This window comes from Tuber melanosporum, assembly GCF_000151645.1.
Source record: "Tuber melanosporum whole genome shotgun sequence assembly, scaffold_39, strain Mel28".
NCBI lineage: Eukaryota > Fungi > Ascomycota > Pezizomycetes > Pezizales > Tuberaceae > Tuber > Tuber melanosporum.
In genome coordinates, this window is record NW_003299074.1 from 494,789 (window position 1) to 516,001 (window position 21,213).

Sequence of the window (21,213 nt, forward strand, 5' to 3'; positions counted from 1 at the left end):
GCATGGCTTTACATCCTTCTTTGAGGTAGGCATAGTGACTGGTCAATTCATTTTCAAAGTAAATCTATAAAGACAATTCCGCGTCTTGTTCCTCTCTACAGAGGCTATCTATTGCACACCAATACTATACTGTAATCAGACTGTCCTGATCCCCTTTTGTTTTCTCTGCAGCATAGATAATATCTTTCGAATCATCATTCCTCATCCTGGAATTGCATTCGAAATAATCCACACATTGAGTTAACTAATAGTAGACATATTGACCGATCTTTGCTTTGAAAATGGGAGTGGGTCTGCCTGTTGCTTAACAGTTTGGTCTAATGCTTTTCTAAGCACATTGGATGTTCTATGTTGTTCAGAGGTTAATCCCTCTTTAAATCTACATGGTCCTCCTTGATGCTTTCCTCCATTTCTATTGCTATCCCTATCATCACTCTTATCAACAAGGTTGCCAACAGGTATTAAAGCAGTGTGGGGTTCTCCTTCTCTATCCTTCCCCTTATTTAAGGCAGGGATTACTTCTGGTTCTTCCCTTTCTGCAGCATCTTTCCATGCTTCTGGGACTGACCCCAACATAGCATGCCGCTGGCATTATAGTCCGCTATCTGGTGCTTTAAGTTTGTCAAGTACTAGGGATAAGGTAGCGAATATATGGGTTTAATTTCATTGAATGGTACAGAATAATTACAATTAGCAACAATACTGTTTTCCAATTAGAAAAATAGTAATTTCTAAAAAGTGAATGATGTTTTTTAGCATATCCTAATATTAGCACTTCTGGAGACTACCAAACATTGTAGGTAATAATCAGAGTGGTACAAAATTTGTATGCCGAATAGATGTAGTTAGTGAATACTCAAATCTGGAATATAAATATCAAAGTACCTCCCAATATTTTAGACATTATCAAGGAACAGAGAAGAGACCTTAGCAAAGTAATATTGTTTAAATAATCCTATCCTACTCCACTTTACTCATTATAGTTATAAACGAAATAAGTAACCCCTTTTAAGTCTTCCTAGACAAATATCTGTCTATGAAATTAATCTCTACTGCCCTAGACACTTCTCAGTCTATACATATCATTTCTGCCTAATAGACAGACAGTTGACACTTCCGATACAGGGTTTTTTTTTGACTAATAAATATTAGATCTTGGAATACTCTCATATATAATCTGGCTTAAGTTTTACTTAATAATTCGGCATGCAGTATAGTTTCCATAATTGAAGCACGGTATCTCGAATGTGGTTTAGTAAGGAAAAGGTTTTCACATAACTCACAGTTATGAGTCATAGGTAGCTTAAGGCTTTCACACATGACTTATTTGAGTCATATAACTTGTCACATTATGATATATTGTAACAATCCCTCCTTGGATAGTTAGTTCTTGGTGACAGGGAACAATACTTCTCTTCTACTGTTTCTTTTCTTAGTCTTACAATAGCACTAGACCTCTGCCTACATTATCTATAGTACAAGACTTCTGTCTTCTTCCGGGAACGCCTATCGTAAGCTTTCTCTAACTCTTCTTTGTAAAGAGCGTTCCTTGGCGTAATGATAATGTTGCAATAAAGATAAAGATTGTGAAGGTTTTCATATTTGTTAAAGTAAGGAGTAGGAAAAGTACTTAGAACAAAGCATGAAGAACCTATCCTCTACAGCCGCATCGGCCTGTATATATAGTGTTCTTCCCGCCCGTAGTGATGTGACCCAAAGTGGTCACATGTGTAAAACCAAATCATAACAAATTAGTCATGTGACCAAAATGGTCATACGCTTAAAACTTATAACCTCATAGCGAGGTCATGTGCAAAAACTCATAAACCAATCCTAACACAATAAACAAATCATATGACTCGACTGAGTCATTTGAGTGAAGTCCATGACCTCATAACGAGGTCATGTGTGAAACATAAATCATATGTGTAAGGCATACCCACAAGGTACACTCGCAAGGCATACTAGTCAGGTACACGTCCCATAACTCATATTTGAGCCATGTGTGAAAGCATCACAAATCCCACACATAACCAATCATATGACTCAAATGAGTCATATGTGTTAAAAAATAACATACCTATGACTCATAACCATATGTTACGTGAAAAAACTTTCCTCACCAAGCCACATTCGTGACATTAGCTCCACTCCCCATAAGCCTGAGTCCTATCAGGCTCTTTCCCCAAGCTTCAATAATTACTGTCCTGCGGAATGCTTGGACTTCAGAAGCTTATTGAACTTGTCGTCCACTTCCCTCCATCTTACCCTCACCATTTCCAAAGTGAGGTTTGCCATCTTGATCGTGTGCCTCTGAATATCATTCAGCTGTTGTAGCTCCGTAATCGTTTCGTAGTTTGCCGAAATTGTATCTACGGCCTGACTAAGGTGTTCCCGAAGTCCACAGATTTGCCGGTGTAGGCTCCTGGCATCCTGTTACATTTCTGTGGATGAGTTTTGGGCTCCCCCCTCCCTGGGCCTCATCCTCGAGGCCCTAGCTCTCTGCCATCCCATGGCATATTTTCCTTCCAACTCTTTCTTTGCCCTATCCTTCTGTTGATAGTATCCTGCAGCGCTTTTCTTCATCCTGTGCATCTTGCACGTGTTGTTGTAGCACCGTTTCCAGTACTTTAGGGCATGGTCCGGGCATGGACCGAACTTTTTGTATTCTCTCAGAAACCATCCCGAACCTTCCTTATTCCCATAGTGTGTGGGACATCTATCGTCATAGCATACTGGCCATGACATGGCGTTATGCAGTGCTTGTTTTTCCCTCTCCCTGAGTTCTTCGTCGGTCGGCCCCATAAATGAGTATTTGGGGCTGGTCAGTGTGGTTTGGCGGAGGCTATCACCCCAGCCCTTGTGTTATTGTAATGGCACAGGAGCCTTTCCCTTGCCTTTGTCTTAGTTGCACATGATCATTACCTGTGCTGGGCCTGCCTGGGTATCACTGGTGGAAGGTTGAGATGGCATCTTGTGCATGTTCGAAGTTGTGTGTGGGTAGTACCAAGTTTTATAGTGTTCGGGTGAATATCCCATCCACTTAGCTTGGTATTGGAGGTGACCATGGAAGATGCGAGAATCAACTCTTTCGTCAAGCTCGTATTCTGGTTCTCCGTTGAGTTCGATCGGAGGAGGAGGAATAATTGTTTGTAAGAGAAACTTGTTGTCTATGTGTAATTCGAGGAGTGAGATGTGGAATGTATTGTGTATTCCCATTGACAGTGGAAGGTCGAGTTTATCAGTTCGGCTGCCCACCCTTTCCAGTATCCTGAATGGTCCAATTTTCTTGTAGTCCAATTTCTTGGATGGTCGCGTCATATTGATATTGAATGTTATTAGCTATACCATATCTCCAGGTTGTATGTTCGGATCCGGTCTTCAGTGCTTATCGTATTGTTCTTTTTGCCTTTGTTGTGCTTGACTCATTTTGTATTTTAATGTCTAGTGTAGTTATCCCATATTTGTTTTGTCTGGTATTATACTAGGAATGGTATAATACGTGGTCTGACTTTGTGGATGTTGTCCGTAATTTGCGAAGAGTGTCGTGCCGATCGTTTCTTGCTTTCCATTATTGTATACGAATTCGGCCATTGATAGCAGTTTGTACCAATCATCTTGTTAGTAATTGACGTAAGCCCATAAATATGATTCAAGTATCGCGTTTACCCGTTCTGTTTGTCCATTCATTTGTGGGTGAAATGCTGTGCTTAACCTATTTTGTATCCCCATTTCTCCGGTTACTTTCTTCCATAGTCCTGATGTGACTAGTGTTTCTCGGTCGGTAATGATATACTTTGGAAGATGATGAAGTTGGAAGACTTCTTAGAAGAATATTTGTATAAAATCACGTGTATCGATATCATTTCTGACTGGAATGAAATGACTCATTTTGGTTAGATGATCCACCATGACCAGGATGCTATCGCAATTTTCCGATGCCGGTAGGTCCGTGATGAAATCCATAGTAATTGTTTTCCATGGTTGTTCGGGAACTTGGTTGGATTTCAGTAATCAATATGGTGCATGTATAGCCGTTTTCGTCCTTTAGCATTTGTCGCAGTTTTTGACATATTGTTTGACATCTTTGCGCAGTCCTGGCCAATAGAATGACCTCGTGATGAATTCCGTAGTTTTAGCCGTTCCTCCATGTCCAGCCATTCGGATATCCTGGTATTGTTGTATGATGTCTGTCCATATCTCTTCTTTTTCTGGAATCTATTGTTTTCCGTCTTACCATAGGTTTCCATCCTCCCATTGGCATAAACCCTAACGAATTCCTTTCATCTCCTTTTTTCCTTCCTTCAATGCTTCTCCTATTGCCTGAATTGTTTTGTCTCTTTCGTTTGCCTTCTCAATTTCCCTTTCCTACCTTGTTGTGAATTGGATAACCTCCATTACCTCGAAGTAGGTTTTTGGTAATAGTGTTCGTATTTTTTGTTTCATTCTTTCATCTTCTTTTGTTTGTAATTTGTCGCTTGCAATCCTTGTGAGAGCATCTGGCTTTCCGCTCTCTTTGCCTGGTTGGTATTCAATTTTGAAGTTGTATTTGCTGAGGTATTCCATTCACCTTATCTGGTGGTCGTTCAGTTCTTTCGTTGTCATGAATGGGACCAGATTCTTATGGTCTGTTAGAACTCAGACTGGATAGTTGTTGTTCAGAATGTATCTTCTCCATTCCTTTAATGCTTGGACTATCGCTAATAGTTCTTTGTTTGCAATGTCGTAGTTGCACTCTGTGGGGGTCATTGTCTTGAATCAGTAAGATACTGGCCTCCATTTTCCGTCTTCGCATTGTTGCGATAGTATGCCTGAGCATACATATTTCAAGGGGTCTGTTTTGATCATTGTCCTTCGGTTTGGGTCGAAATGAACCAATATTGGTACCGATGTTAGATGCATTTGTACTGCATCATATGCTTTCTTTTCCATTTCTTCCAATTCCCATTTCTTGTCTTTCTTTGTTAGGTTATAAAGTAGTTTTGTAAGCCTGCTAACTCCCTCTATGAACCTTTGATAAAAGTTGCAGAATCCCATAAAGCATTGAACATCTATTTTGTTGTTTGGTTTGGCCCAATCCCATATTGCTGCTGTTTTGATTGAGTTGGTCTTGACCCCGCTTTGATTGATGATACATCTGAGGAATTCTGTTTCTTCTTTATGGAATTCGCATATTGTTGGTTTGATCTTCATTCCTGATACTTTTATTGCGGCCATGATATTGCTGATATCCTTCTGGTGTTGTTGCATGTTTTCCGAGTAGATGAGTACATCACCTATATATGCAATACAACATATGTCGAGGTACTTATTGTGTACTTTGTAGATCTATCTTTGGAATGAAGCTGGTGCATTGATTAGCCTAAAAGGCATAACCAAGTATTCAAATATTCTGTATCTTGAGGCGAATGTAGTCTTCCATTCGTCTCCTACCTTGATGTGTATATTGTAGTATGCATCCTTGTTGTCAAGTTTGGTGAAGTATTTTGCTGACTGTAGTCTATCCAGTATCTCTCCAATTAAGGGTAGTGGATATCGATCTTTCTTGGTAACCAAATTGAGGGCTCTATAGTCCACACAGAGTCTCATTTTTCCATCTTTCTTTTTGACGAATAGTATTAGGGATCCTCCTAACGTGAAGGAGTCCCTGATCCATCCTGACTTTAGGTTTTGCTTGATGTACTTTCTAAGTTCTTCGCACTCTGCTTCTCCTAGTGGGTATAACCTCTTGTAGGGAATCTCTTTTGTTTTCGCCATTTTCTCATCTTTGTCCAGCTGAATTTCTTGATCGATTCCTGGTCTTTAGGGTGATAGCTCCGTAGCTTCCTCTTCTTGGAATTGGTTCATGAATTGATAATATTTCTTTGGAATCAATTCTTTCCATCCCTTTTTGCTTTGATATTTCTTGTCTTGGATTGCTAATTCCATGCTGATGTTGATTTACGCTAGGACCGCTTTTTCATCTTTGTATGTCCATTTGAGAATTCCTGTTGTATCTCCCCTTCGATAGTACCGTCCAAAGGCTTGTACTGTGATCTCTTTGATCTCGATTCTTTTTGTTGTATCGGGCTAGTTTTGGTCCGTGCTTCTAAATCCCTTGTCTCCTCTTGTGGTTTCCTCTAGTTGATCTCCTTCGTGCAGATCCTCTTTGTTGATTTTCTCGATGATTAACTGTACAATTCGATCTCCTTTTTGGACTTCGTAGTCCTCTTGAGCCAGGTTGGCCAGGACCACTTTGAGTTTACCTGTATAGTTGACCCCGATCACCCTTGCCATGGTTATGAGTCAATATTTGAATGCTTGACTACTGTGGGGTGCTATCCGTCCATAGGTGCCTTCTGGTAGTCCGATGGCTATTCCTGTCGCTATCATTGCCTCCCCTTTGGCAGGTATCTTGATTCCTTCGTTAGCATACAGGTCATGTCCTGCTGCCCCTTTGGAACCCTTTGTAGACACTTCTGCCTCTTGGTACAGTTTTTGTATCCGGACTCTCTTATCTTGCCACATCTCGGCAAACTTTGCATACAAAGTTTCTTCTTCATCTTCCCATACCAGTGTCGAGTAGACTACAGGCGAACTGCTGAGACATCGTGTCGCACATAGTTCGCTTGTAAAGGTCATCTTGTTCTCGTTTCCATCGATTGTTGGATTATGTTTTCGCAACCATGGCATTACGAGGACTCTCTCATAGTTCTTGAGATCTTCTACCTGAAAGGTTGCCGTTTCCCTATGGCTGTCAATGTCCGTAGGTACTGTTGCCATATGGGTTATAGGACCCATTGCACTTGGCTTTCTATCCACTAGGTGGACTTGTCTCACTTTCTTTACTTCTTTGGTATTGCAGCCATATTTGTCGCAGAATTTCTTTTCGATGAAATCTCTGGTAGTTCCAGAGTCGAGCATTGCATATATTGTTCTTTCTTCGTCTTTTTCGTTGTATATCCTCATATTGATCATTACATCATCTCTGTCTTCGTCTCCTCTTTACGTGTGTAGTGCCATGTAATAGTTCACTACTTTCATGGGTTTTTCAGGTCCACATCTTGGGTCTTCCAGACTACCATTTACTGGGGACCCTCGTCGTTTTCCACCAGTTTATCTTCTGCGATTATTTCGCAAATGTTGCTCCTCTTTTGTATTGGAAGCGCTTATTTCCAGTAGCTCTGGTGCCATGGTATCCACTGTCGGGTTGGCTTCTGCATTCTCATATCTGATGTCCTGCTTTTCTGTACCTTTAGCAGAGTTTCTCGTTCATTCATCTGGCGTATTCTGCCTTGGACAGTTTTCAAGGAGGTCCTGCCCTTGATTTGTCCAACTCCATTGGCTCACCTAGTGGTAATGCTCGACTTTTACCTTGAGCTGCTTGCAGTTTGAAGGTTCCGTCCACATTCCTGGATGATTGGGCCACTCTGTGTGCTATAGTCTTCTCTGAGTTATTTCGAACCATATTTAGCTTACTTTCCTTATTGATAGTCCATCTTGCAAATCGTTCTGCTGTAGTGCAATGCGAGTCGGAGATTCCCCACACTTCTCGGAGTCTCTCACTACAGTTTCTCAGCAGGATCATGTAGAGGGTAGTATCATCAAACTTGACCTCGTATTCCAATAGTCGGCATTTGTTCTAGTATGCCGAGAAGGTTTGTTTTCCTTGTTGGAGTTTTTCCAGCTTTCGTCTTACTGTCTCTTTAGTATTGGGATCTCCAAATTTTTTAAAGAGTGTTGCCTTGAACTCTTCGTACGTGACCCATTCCCTCTGCTTCCTTCCATCTTGGAAGTACATGACCTATTGCCCTGTAAGTCCTCTTAGTAGAGATTCCACATATAGAATCTTGATCCTATCGTGGTGTTCTCTATATCCCTTAATGGCAAAATACCCTTTGCATTGTATCAGGAATATTCGTAGCTTATCTTCGGCTCCTTCGTATGTGTCAGGTTTTTTTGCTTTTAGTTCTCGGATGTTTCCTTGTCCTGTGTTTCATATTGCTGCTAGAAATGTCTGAAACTGATTCTCAGTCATTTCAAGTATGCTAGTGCCTGGTGCAGGAGGGGCCAGTGGCCCAGGTACTGCTGATTCCAACATTCTCTCAGGTCGTGAAGTTCCTGCAAGAGAGCTATCAACTGGTGATCCTTTCTCTGGGGTTACTGGGCTTGCTGCCCTCAAGGGCACTACTGAAACATAATCTAGGGCGGCACTGAATCCCCCTAAGTTAAGGTTTTGATTGTCGATGTCGATATCTCCTTCCCTGTCTGGGTTGAAGGATGCCGTCTTGAATAGTTTGGTGTTGTACTAGGTAAGGCTTTGCAAAGTAATAATCCTTCCTTCAATCGTTAGTTCTTAGTGACGGGGAACGATACTTCTCTTCTCCTTCTGTTTCTTTCCTTAGTCTTATGATAGCACTAGGCCTCTGCTTATGTTACCGATAGTCCAAGATCTCTGTCTTCTATCAGGAATGTCTATCGTAAGCTTTCTCTGACTCTTCTTCGTGAAGAACTTTCCTTGGCATAACAATAACGTTGCAATAAAGATAAAGATTGTAAATATGTTTTATTTTTGTTAACATAATAAGTAGGAAAAGTACATAGAATTCAATCTAATTTTATTTATACTAGTACCGCCGACACCGGCATACGACCAGTCTCCCCCATACCCTATAAAACAAACTATCTAAAATACACTACCGCCGACCATTCCGCCTCGCAATCACTCCTCCCAAATATAAATTCAAAAAAAATCACTACCTAAATGGGCTCCCGGGCGCTTACAGCAACTAGTGCTGTTCCGGTTTAACGCATCTTCCCACCTCGCTACCCAGCCACTATCTCATACCCTCACCCCTATCCGCCTCCAACATAATCTGTCCCACGTACTCTACAAAGAAAACAGACAGTCTATCCCAACATCCTTCTGTCCTCTTGTAATATAGCCCCAGGTCCAAGTACTCCTCGGCCAGAACCATCCCACAAAATGAATAGCACTCTTCTTTTAACAACCCCTTTGTCTTAGCCCACCGCAAAACCAATGACAGCCGAGTCGCTAGGTCCAGCTCATCCCATTGTTGGTGCCGAGAATGCCAAAACTAATCATGATACGTCCGTAAACAGCGGAGTTTTTTCTCAAAGTGTTTGGTGAAGGTGACTCGCTTCTGGGTGGCCGTCGCTGAAATCGCGGTCCTACAACAGGGACAGTTGCAGCGTTGTTGGTCGGGCAAGAAAAACCATTTCTTCAGCATGGTTACCAATCCCTGTAGAACACATCCACTGCCATCGTGTCTTTTCTCGCAGCGGGTACAGGTCGTGGGATCCCCCACTGTCACCAACCGACTACTTCTTTCCACCATCAGTGTGCCGTCAAAGGGGTTACCTGCCACTACCAACTCCCCATCCACCGTTTCAACATGCTGGGGAATCCCTAGGCCTAACCACCTGTAACTCACCCACCAGGACCTCCACCGCAATATTGCCGAATCCTTGTATAAGTCCTCGTCAATGGGGCATCCTATAGCATAGCGGGGGCACTTAGTCCAGTGGTATCTGCCATCCCTCCCTTCACAGTTGTCATGCCTGACCAAGCCCGTCCCGCTGCGAATTCTCAGTAAAACGTAGGAATCCATGCGGGTAAGACTACGAAAATGCCGAGGTGATCTAGGTTTACGAGCATAATACCCGTGTCCCTCCTTGTCGTATCAGGAACCCCACTCTTCTTTCCGCAACTCGCGGGCCAAGGCTGCATGCCCGATCCCAAAGCTAACTCCTTCCTAACTTAGAGGGCGCAATGGATGGCCCATGCAGGCCTTAGCTTTTTGGTCTACCATCTCATTGCCATTAATGCCCATGTGTCCCGGAGCCCAGCTAAGGCTGACATGGCTAAACGCATTAAGCAGTGGTGCCATAACTTCCCACAGTTCAGCCGAATCTCCTTCCGAAAACATACCATCTACCAGGGTGAGGGCAGGAACGCAGTCCAGAAACACATGGACCAGGGGCCTCTTGGCCATCCCTTAGGCATACCGGAGTGCACAGACAACCGCAAACAGCTCGCACTCAACAAAGCTCCAAGATGGGGGAACCGAGCACCCATCAACACAGGTCAGAGCCCCTTTCTCAAATACCACCCATGCCACACCAGCCCCTTCAGAGGATTTGGACCCGTCCATGTATATGACCACATCTGAGGACTTGCACAGATTTGTATATAGCGAACGGTGGCGTGCAGCCATTACCGCCTTGCCTTTCCCAATCGTAATCGTGGGGCGACAGGTGAGTTCCTTGTCCGAGTTCTGCCGATGTGCCACCATCCCCTCCTGCTTCCAACCGAGCCGTATCTCACCAAACCACAGGTGTCGACCACAGTACTGGTAGTTAATAAATCGGCTGTAGCATCTCCTCTGCAGATACCTCCCTTGGATGGCAACAGGTGGTGTTCCAAACTCAGCCAGCAGTATATTGTTTGCCAGCTTCATAGAGGTCCGGAAGACTGATCGGAGGCAGTCGTTGACGTGGACCTGAATTTGTTTCCCATACGACCTGTGGTCGGTTACAAATTCAAGCCCATAATACACGGTCGGAAGGTAGGCTGCCTGCACCAAGCGGTAAGTCTCCCACGCTCCAAGCCCACTAACACTCACAAACCTCCTCCCCAACACCGAAATCCTCCTCCTAACACCCAACCCCCTTTCCAACCAATACTGTACATGAGAAGAAAAGTTAAAAAATACATTAAACCTATACCCAAGAACCCGTAAATCCTCAGAAGGCAAACCCATTTCTCCCAACAACTCCATTCCTCCCCACATCCTGTCCCCAAACCCAATCTACTGGGTCTTAAGGGCACTGAACTCCATCCCCCTAGCCCTTACTATACGATCGCAGTCTGTAAAAGTTTCTCCTGCATGGTATCTGGCAGCGTTATAAGAATCTGCAGCCACTATGATGACCCTGTCATCGACATATGAGATCACTAATTGTCGGACCCTGGGGGAGTAACGCATTCGCGGCGTGAATATATCTGCTACGTAGGCCCCGAAGAGACAAGGAGAGAGAGGCGAGCCTTGAGGCACCCCTTTGCTGACATAGTAGGCCTTAGAGACGCATCCATTAAAACGGAAGCGAATCGACCGACAGGAAGTCCATCTTCGTACCCACTGACACAGGTTCGCCGGACACACCCGGGCAACCAGGAAGTCTAATAGGAGGTCATCATCAATGTTATCGAATCCTCCTTCAACCTCCATAGACAAGATCAGTCGTTTATAGCCCTCATTATGCTGTAGGAATTCAAAGACCACTGCCATGGCGTCGTGAACCCCCCTCTTCCAGCGAGAACCAAACTGTGTCTCCCCTAGGTTAAGACACATGGCCAGTCTCAGCAGGACCACGCGTTCTGCAACCTTTGCAGGTGTCGGGAGGAGGTGTATCATTCTCCACGACTTGATGACATCGTACCTGGGTTTGTCAATCATCGCTATGAGGACTACCTCTGCCCGATGCTAATCCGGAATATCGTGACGTAGCCTGTAGTCGACCAGACGTCTCAAAGTTGTTGTATCCCTCCGCTTCCAGAACCGTATGAAAGGATACCCGATATCATCCTCACCTGGACCAGTGTTCGTAGGGGACCTAGCCAGGGCGATCTCCACTTCCTGAGCACTGTCCATATCAATTATGGAGTCTTTCCAAGGAGCAGGATCGCCAGGGGATAGCTGCTGTGCAATCAGGTCGCTGATGTCAGAATGCGTCGTGGCATAGGACCCATTTGGTTGGGCCATGGAGGGAAGCGTTCGCTTGGCTTCCAACTTTCGTGCTAGCCGAAAAATGTCAGGGTCCTGACTTTCAACTAGCTTGATCCTGATGTGTTCGAACCTGGTCCTCAATAGGCAAGCCCGGTAAACACTCCTGACCAGTTTGTAGTCCTCCATCCACTCCACCTTGCGCTTGGAGTATCGTCGTAACAGAGCCACATCTAACCTCATCGTTTCCAGCTCCGGTGTCCACCACTCGCACTGACCTCTGCCAATGGAGACCCGCAGGAGCGCGTCCACCACACGCCTCACCCCTTCCCATAACATCTTGTCTCCTACCTCTTTAAGGGCTTCCAGCTGCTTCCCAACTTTTCCCCGGACTGCTTTTTTCCAGGCTGGCCTTCATCACATAATGTTGTCAGGAAGGTCCACCTTCAGCTTAAGGGATTGAGCACTATGCTCACAGCCAGTGGCGTCCATGTATCGATGTCGGACATAAGGCGCCCTGTGCAGGCAAAGGTCGATTCTGGAAATATCTCGAAAGGTTGGCACTGTCGGCGGTACCATATTCATATCACGAGCCGGGGCTGTAAACCACTATTTCAGCCACCGTCCTCCTGGATTGTTATGGTCTGCATTGGGGTCCCAGTCTTGATGTCTGGCGTTGAAATCTCCAAATGCAATGTCAGGTTCTACTAGCTCATCTAACCATCGGATAAACTGGTCCTTGGTATAGTCAGGTCGAAAGTAAACTCCAGCGAGTACCTTCTTTGCCCCTTTCTCCCAATACCCAATCCGAGCACTGCCTTCCCCATGCCCCATCACCTCAAACAGCCCACAAATGTGGGACCGAACAAATACCTCAACACCTGACCCTTTAACAAAAGAAAACAAATCCTATCCATCAACATCTACTGGTACATGTTGTCCCTCCCGATCAACAGGAGGTTCAATAATAAACAACAAATCAACAAAGGAAAACAAATCAAAAGCCAGCGCCCGATTCCGACTACTCCTCCCCACATTTAATGCCAATATCGTAATAAGCATTAAAAGGGGGCCTCGACTAATCCACTTGGGCCACAAGGGCCAGAGGCATAGGCGGAGCCGGTGTCCGGATCTCGGGCAACCCAACTCGTTTCTTCATCACGTGGCCTGGTGGTGGCGCCGGCCTTCGTTTTTAAAATTCCATGTGCTGGGGAGGGGGAAGGCCGTTCCGGTTCCTTACCCTTGGCCTTTTCCGACTTACGGCGGGGAGTCTCCTCTTCCTCATCACTGTTGATTTCGATCAGCCTGGGTGTCGGGGACCTTCCACAGCTGCAGTTTCTTCTCCTCCTATTCCCTTCTACCTTCTTCCCCTGCTGTTCCGGTTTTCTGACAGGTTCCTTTGCGGGTCTTGTCGGTGTGGCCGTTTCTTGTCCAGCAGGCGAGGAAGGTAGAGTTGGAGACGACGATTTGACACCTGGGCATCGCTCATATCCTGTGAAGTGGTCCATCCGGTAGCACAACCTGCACTGTCTCCTGGTATGTCCACAAGCCTAAACCACCCCTCTGGAACAAGTCAGCTTGCTGCACATGTGCTCTCGAGAGAAATGTTCTCTGAAGCAGACTCGGCACTGAGGGGGGCGACCATATCTCGCTTCGATGTGGCCAGTTTCCAGGCACCTACCACATTTGTTGAGGGGGTGATGCTTTTCAAAAACTCTGACATTGTGGGCTCCTCCTCACAACCAAATCTTTCCCTCCGCCAGTCTTTCCTTGATGGCCTCATTATTTTCCACCAAGAAGTGGATGCCGCAACTCGTAGTATTGGCCTGCCTCATGGCGTGTATGGATCCCATAATATCGGGCCGGGAAACAGTGGCTACACCAGTATTGCATTGCTCCAGATCAGTGCGAAGGCCATCAAAAGCCACGCTTCCAGTCCATCCTTCCACCCTCCAAATCGATCCCTGTCTGTGTCAGCAAGCGGAACACCAGAAACAAAAATCTTCACCTTTTCCAGGTTCCTCTGGAATCCAAACTCCTGGAGTGACAATTCCCTAAGCAGATCAAGCCTGGCCTTGTCCAATCTGTTACCTAGCTCAGTCACGGAGTGTGCCACCAAGGTCAGGAAGACGCATCCAATTTCTGGCCGGACATGTCCTGCGCGAATATAAGGAGCATTTCCCTAAATCTTTCCCTGATTGGAAAAGGTCATATTAATCCGATTTCGGATCGCCTCGATATCGACACCCTCTGGCAGGGCAACCTTCTTTCACGTGGTGAAGCGCATGGTGATGTGCCTCCCACTAGCATCCGGGGTTGGCGACGAGCGCAGTGGTGGCGGTACCGAGTTCAGTGGGTCTGGGGGTCCCATTGGTACTCGTCGGTATTCCGGTCGTGTCTGAGCCACGCCTATTTTGACGCTGGCCAGGGCTGCTGGCCCGGACTGAGCCACCATAGTAACAGTTGTCACAAACTTCGAAGCCGATTCCTGTTTATCAGCCTTCCCCTGAGTCTTAGCCGGGGTCACCGTCTCCCTTTCTTTACCAGATCCTCTGGCAGCCTTTCTCCTCCTTCTAGTAGCACCACTCAGGCGTTTGCCACGTTTCCTTTGTTCTTTCCTTTTTTCTTCCTCCTCCCCCTCCTCCTCTTCCCAGTGAACAGACTTGCCTTTGCCTCCACGGGCTACTCACAAGACTACCCCCCCTTCACTGGAGGAGCTGCCACCGCTACTGGACTGGTGGGATAAGGCCGCTGATGTGGGCTGGGCAGGACGTACCTGTTCCTGTGGGCCAGCGGGAGCTTGGACACATATGCCATTCATTTTACTACCTCCGTAAAAGAGGCTTTAGTAGTAGGAGCCTCCGTAGAGGCCTCCTTTCTCTCAGGGGTAGGGAGTGGCAGGGTTGGCTCCGAAGAGACAGCAGAGGCGCTGTGTGGTACAGCAGTGGGGGGGCAGCGGCGGGGGGATAACTTTACCCAAAGGGCTTCAATTTCCTCCACTTGCCTGCCAACAATGTCAGTCAGTGCCTTGACTGCCCATTCTAAGACATGAACTCGACTCCAGTAGTTTATCCCATTTCTCAGACCTTTGTTGTCAAAGGTGGGGCCACTGTTCATCCAAGTTTGTAGGTCCTGTACTGTGTCTTCTTCAATCGACCCGGACTCCAAGGAGAGGAGAGGCTGAGTATTGCCAGACCAGATGTCTTCCAGACCTTCCAACATGGACCCAATTACACTACCTGAGTGGCGTCCAGGAGAGGGAGTCTTACCAGCATCCAGCATCTCACAGACACCCGCCATGATCGAGTCCGCCTGAGCTACCACAGCGTCGGCATCCTCTAGTTGGGTTTCTGGGAGCTGAACTTCCAACGGAGTTGTATCGCCACTTGGGGCTTCTGAGGGACTCTCTAGTTGGCCTCCGGGAGGTGACACCCATCGTCCAGTAATAGGCGGAGGTGATGAACCCATAGCTGGTGAAGGGGCGTGTAAGCTGTTACCCAAACTAGTGGCTTCTGAGTTGTACCCATCGCCTAGGCCTATAGGGGTGTCTCTAGCCATCACCCCCGAGGTGGGCAGGACATTCTCAGTCATCAGCGGGGATAGAGAAAGGGGTGTGGCCTCAATTGTCAATGGGAGCACCACAGGTGGAGGGATGGCTAGGCGCCCCTGGTGAACACCTAGGGGTAGGCCAGGAATAGCGGGGACATTCTGTTTTTTCAGTCCCTCATCAACGTTGATAGCCCTCAAAAATTGGGGACAAAGGAGAGGAGTAGCAAATCGCTTAATGGGAGATGCCGACCGTATCCGGCGGCGTGTTCCAGAGGCAGGAGGGTTGTAATCCTCGTCATCAGGGTCATCCAGTTTGAACTTCGGGGTTTCCTAAAGAGCCCTTTCTCCTGAAGACATTCCTGCCAGAAAGGAGGGAGTCGAGGAGCCGGTCCCGGCATTGTGGGCCTGGCAGAGGAAGCTGGGCATCTTGCTTTGGACAGCGCTAGCGAGGGGAGGAGTAGCGGACCAAGAGCTGGCCTCAACCGTGGTGGCAGTCGAGTTGTCCTTAGTGGGGAGGGATGGAAGATTCAGAGACTACAGCTTGAGAATCTTTAGGAGTGGAAGGTGCGGGGGCTGGAGAGTATTCCGAGCCACGGTCTGAATTGAACCGAACGAAGAGCCCTGTGGTAGTATCTTTGTTCAAGCCACACGTGACTGAACAGCCTCTCCTGATCAGGAAACCTCTCACCAAAACCTCCACTTCTTTCATCGTGGCAACGGTCGCGTCAGCAACCGTTTGCCAAACCAAATCATCAAACTGCGGGTTAACCGCGTTCTGGCACCTGTGACAGTGATGAAACTGTAGGAAACTAAAGTTTCCTTTGGATGCAACATATGACCATGTAGTTGTGGGGATGAGGCCACGGTCAGCCTCGGTAGCGGGTGCAAGAGACAAGGCCGCACGGGCTGTCTCAAGCGAGGAGGAAGGGTTGGAGCCGAACCGAACAGGGGACGACATCCTTGAAGGGGGGAGAGTCCATGGATGAGGAGGCTGTCAAAGACGCCATCCTCACCTAAACTTCACTCAGTGATTACTGGGACCAGGCCACGGATATCTCACACCGAAGTGACTTCTAAGCGAGAACAACTACTTCTAACCGACCACCCGAAACGAAAAACACAAACAAGTAACAGTAGATGAAGTATTTATCGCGAGCAAAATAAGGTAAAGTATTGGTTATGCTCACTTCCGACACGGAGTGCAAGAAGTAGGAAAAGTACTTAGAAGTCAATCTAATTTTATTTAAACTCGTACCACCAACACTGGCATACGACGAGCCCCCACCGGCACAGGGATACCACTAACCGGTATACCACTAATCCTAAGCTAACTAAGTCTACGGCCCCGCACCTGCCATCCCCAAGTCATGCCCGCACGAGAACTAATTACAAGACCATCAAACAACCCAGTGCCCGCCCCAGTCCAAGTCCGTAGCCCCTCTGGTATGAAGCCAACCAGCACTAAGCGTAGCCGAATCCGAGCAAAAGACCAACGCAACCAGGTTCCTCGTCCAACAAAATATAAAATCACTCCTGCCCAGTCTGAACACCGTCCCGCAAAACCTCCTCCACAGTTGAAAACCAACAAAACCACCAACATAAACTACAGGTGACACAATGGCAGAGAGGAGGCGACCAACATGTCCACCTCTCGTATCCGCATGCCAGGCCGTCGACCCTATGAACCCACTTTGCCAAGTGCCTCCGAAGAGCGTAATGGTGAGGAGGACCTGTACCCAAAGCCTGTTCCCCAAAAAACAAAACTCATAAACAAAGGAAATACATAGAGGCAGTGACAGACCTAAATGGCTAGTGGGGCCTATCTCCCACCCGTGGTGCCTTGCCCCTGCTAGCCATGCTCATTGCCAAATCCAAGAAACCAAACAAACTTCCACAACACCCAGGATGCAGAACCCAAACAAGTCCAACCAGGTGGTCGCAAGCGACTAACCGCACAGGTGGCCATCAGCCAACCGGTCCATCGGGGAGCCTTACAGCACTCAGCAGCATCGCCCAACAGCCCAAGCCGGACTGAAAACACTTAATTAGACCTCGCCCAACCTGACGCAGGTCCGACCAGTACTCGCAGGTGCCTCTCCCCCCTCAATCAGCCCCCCCAAGCCCCACACACCAGACGCCACAGAGCCCATCCAGCCCCCGCAGCCCCTCAGACTAATCAACCATCCGACAGCCACTGGACAGCTATACCCAGCCCCACCAGGCAGCCATTGGTCTTGACCACACAAACAGAGCCCCAACTCCCAGCACCGCATGGCCAAGGGGGGCCCACCAGCCACAGCTAGGAGCCACAAAGGAGGCAGCACCAATACTCGAAGGCACTGGCACCAGCCACACCATCCAACCCAGCTGAACCAAAATCCAACCGAGTCAGGAAAGAGTAAGCAGAGCCAGCCGAAGCCAGCCTCACAGGTCTGGCAATAGGCATGGGCCAAACGATGGGCAAGAGGCACCCCCAACTGAGGTGAAAGAAGGGGGAAGGCGAACGAACAGAAGCAGACAAACAGAAGGTAGGCCCCACTTGCAATGAGTGAAGCCGCCAACCACAGACCACAACCGAACCACCCAGACGCACAGGCAACGTGAGTGCCTAGCAGCCAATCGTCCCACACCACCCCAGGCGGCAACAATAACCACACCAGGGGGTAAGAGTTTTTCAGGGTCAAAGCCATCTCCACAAATGCGAGGAGGAGACGCCTGACTGAATCACCGTAAATGCCGCAAGGACAAAAACTCCAAGGGAACGGCGATAAACAACATTGTAGGATTCTGACAGTAGAAACAAAAATGTAATGAAGAGGGGCTAGGGGGGTACTGCCCTGCCACCTGAGGAATGATACGGCCAGTACGACGAGTTGATACTTGGGAAGGTCATCAGTCTAACCCAAGGGCGTTTTGTATCACAAGAACTGAGGACTCCATTAAAACCAAACAAAGACATGAGTTGGCCCAAAGAACCACACAGGTGATCCTCCCAAACACAATGTTCAATCCCGCCAATCAAACACGAAACCTGTGAGTAGATGATAGACAGGAAGACGTAGACATTTTACCGAAAGGGGCTCGTATGCGACCGTGATGAAGTGCTCGAAGTGCTAGTATCATGAGATAACCAACCCAATGAAAAGAGACGCAAACAAGTTATCTGCCACGCAACACCTAATAGACCTCAACACCAAAGACCCCAGAAACTACTGCGCGAACTCAGATATCTCCCCCAGAATCCAAGGCGTCAAGGCCCATCATGATGGCGAAAGAAACGCGCGGGGCGAAGCGACGGCAAGGACGAGGAAAAGTACCTAGAACAAAGCGTGAAGAACCTATGCCCTCGGCCGCATTGGTCTCCTTATATAGAGTTCTTCCCACCCGTAGTCATGTGACTCAAAGTGATCACATGTACGAAACCAAATCATCACAAACAAGTCATGTGACCAAAGTTATCACACGTTCAAAACCCATGACCTCATAGCAAGGTCATGTGCAAAACATAAATCATATACGTAAGGCATACCTGCATGGCATACTCGCAAGGCATACTCGCCAGGCACACGTTTCATGACTCATAATTGTATCATGCGTGAAACGTAAAAAATCATTACATAATAAGTCATATGACCCAAATGAGTCATATCCATGAAACAATAACATACCCATGATACATAATTATGAGTCATATGAAAACCCTTTCTGTGCCAAGCCACATTCATGACATTAGCTCCTCTCCCCCTAAGCCTGAGTCCCATCAGGTTTTATTCCCAAGTTTCAAAAGTTCCCATCCCGCCGAATGCATGCACCTCCAGAACCTATTGAGCTTGTTGTCTGCTTCCAGCCATGTTACCCTCACCATTTCCAAGGTGAGGTTTGCCATCTCAATTGTGTGCCACTAAGTATTGTTCAGTGGCCTCAGCTTCAGGATTGTTTATTGTTTGCCGAAATTGTGGCCTCGGCTTGGCCCTGTTGTTCTCAGAGTCCTCAGATTTGCTTATAAAGGCTTCTGGTATCCGGTTCCGTTTCTGTAGATGAATTTTGGGCTCCCCCCTCCCTGGGCCTGATCTTCAAGGCCCTAGCACTCTGTCATATCGTGGCATCCTTTCCATTCCACTCTTTCTTTCTTCCATTCTTCTGCAGGTAGTATCCTGCAGTGATTTTCTTCATCCTGTACATTTTGCACATGTTGTTGAAGCACTGTTTTCAGTGCTTTACAGCATAGTCCGAGTAAGGAACAAACTTTTTGTATTCTCTCAGGAACCACCCTAAGCCTTCCTTGTCCCCATAGTGTGTGGGACATCCATCATCGTAGCATACCGTCCATGACATGGCGTTATGCTGTGCTTGTTTTTTCCTTTCCCTGAGTTCTTTGTCAGTCAGCCCCATAAATGAGTATTTGGGGCTGGTTGGTGTGGTTTGGCGGAGGCTATCACCCAAGCCTTCATCTGGTTGCAATGGTGCAGGAGTCCTTCCCTCGCCTTTGCCTTAGTTGAATGTAATCGTTACCTGGGCCTGGCTTGCCTGGGTATCGCTGGTGGAAGATTGAGATGGCATCTTGTGCGTGTTCAAAATTGTGTACAGAGTACCAAGTTTTATTGTGTTCTGGTAAATAACCAGTCCACTTGGCTCGGTGTTGTAGATTTCCCTATGCAAAGCGAGAATCAACTCTCTCGTCGAGTTCTTATTCTGGTTCTCCCTGGAGTTCAATCGGACGGGGAGGAATAATTTTTTGTAAGGGAAACTTATTGTCATTTTGTAATTCGAGGAGTGAGATGTGAACTATGTTGTACATTCGCATTGATGGGGGAAGGTCAAGTTTATAAGCTCGGTTGCCCACTCTCTCCAGTATCTTGAATGGTCCGATTTTCTTGTAGTCCAATTTCTTTGATGGTCGCATCATATAGATATTGCATGATATTAGCCATCACATATCTTCTGGTTATATGTTTGGATCCGGTCTTCGGTGTTTGTCATATTGTTCGTTTTGCCGTTGTTGTACTTGACTCATTACATATTGTAATGTTTCATGTAGTTTTCCCATTTCTGTTTTATCCTGTATTATACTGTTAATCACATGATATGTGTCTTAACTTTGCGGATGTTGTCCGTAATTCGCGAAGAAGGATGACGTGCCAATTGTTTCTTGTTTTCCATTATTGTATGTGAATTCGGCCATTGATATCAGTTTGTACCAATCATCTTGTTGGTAATCGACGTAGGCCCGTAAATATTGTTCAGGTCTTGTATTTACCCATTCTGTTTGTCCCTCCATTTGTGGGTGAAATACTGTGCTCAGCCTGTTTTGGATCCTCATTTCTCTGGTTACTTTTTTCCACAGTCCTGATATGAACACTGTTCTACGGTCGGTAATGATATTCTTTGGGAGGCCATGAAGTCGGAAGACTTCTTGGAAGAAGGTTTGCATAAACTCCATCATTTCCATATCTTTTCTGACCGCAATGAAAGGACTTATTTTGATCAGATGATCCACCATGACCAGGATGCTATCGCATTTCTCAGATAGCGGTATGTCCATGAAATCCATCGTAATTGTTTCCCATGGTCATTCGGGAACTTCGTTCGATTTCAGTAATCTGTATGGTGCATGTTTAGCCGTTGTTGTCCTTTGGCATCTGTTGCAATTCTTGACATATCTTTGGACATCTTCACGTAGTCCTGGCCAATAGAATGACCTCGTAATGAATTCTGTGGTTTTTCCTATTCCTCCATGTTCTGCCATTCAGATATCGTGGTGTTGTCGTATGATGTTTGTTCTTATCCTTTTTTCTTCCGGAATCTATTATTTTCTATTGTACTACATGTTTCCATCCTCCCAGTGGCATAAACTCCCTGCAATTCCTTTCATCTCCTTTTTTCCTTCCTTCAACGCCTCTCTTATTGCCTGAATTGTTTTGTCCCCTTAGTTTGCCTT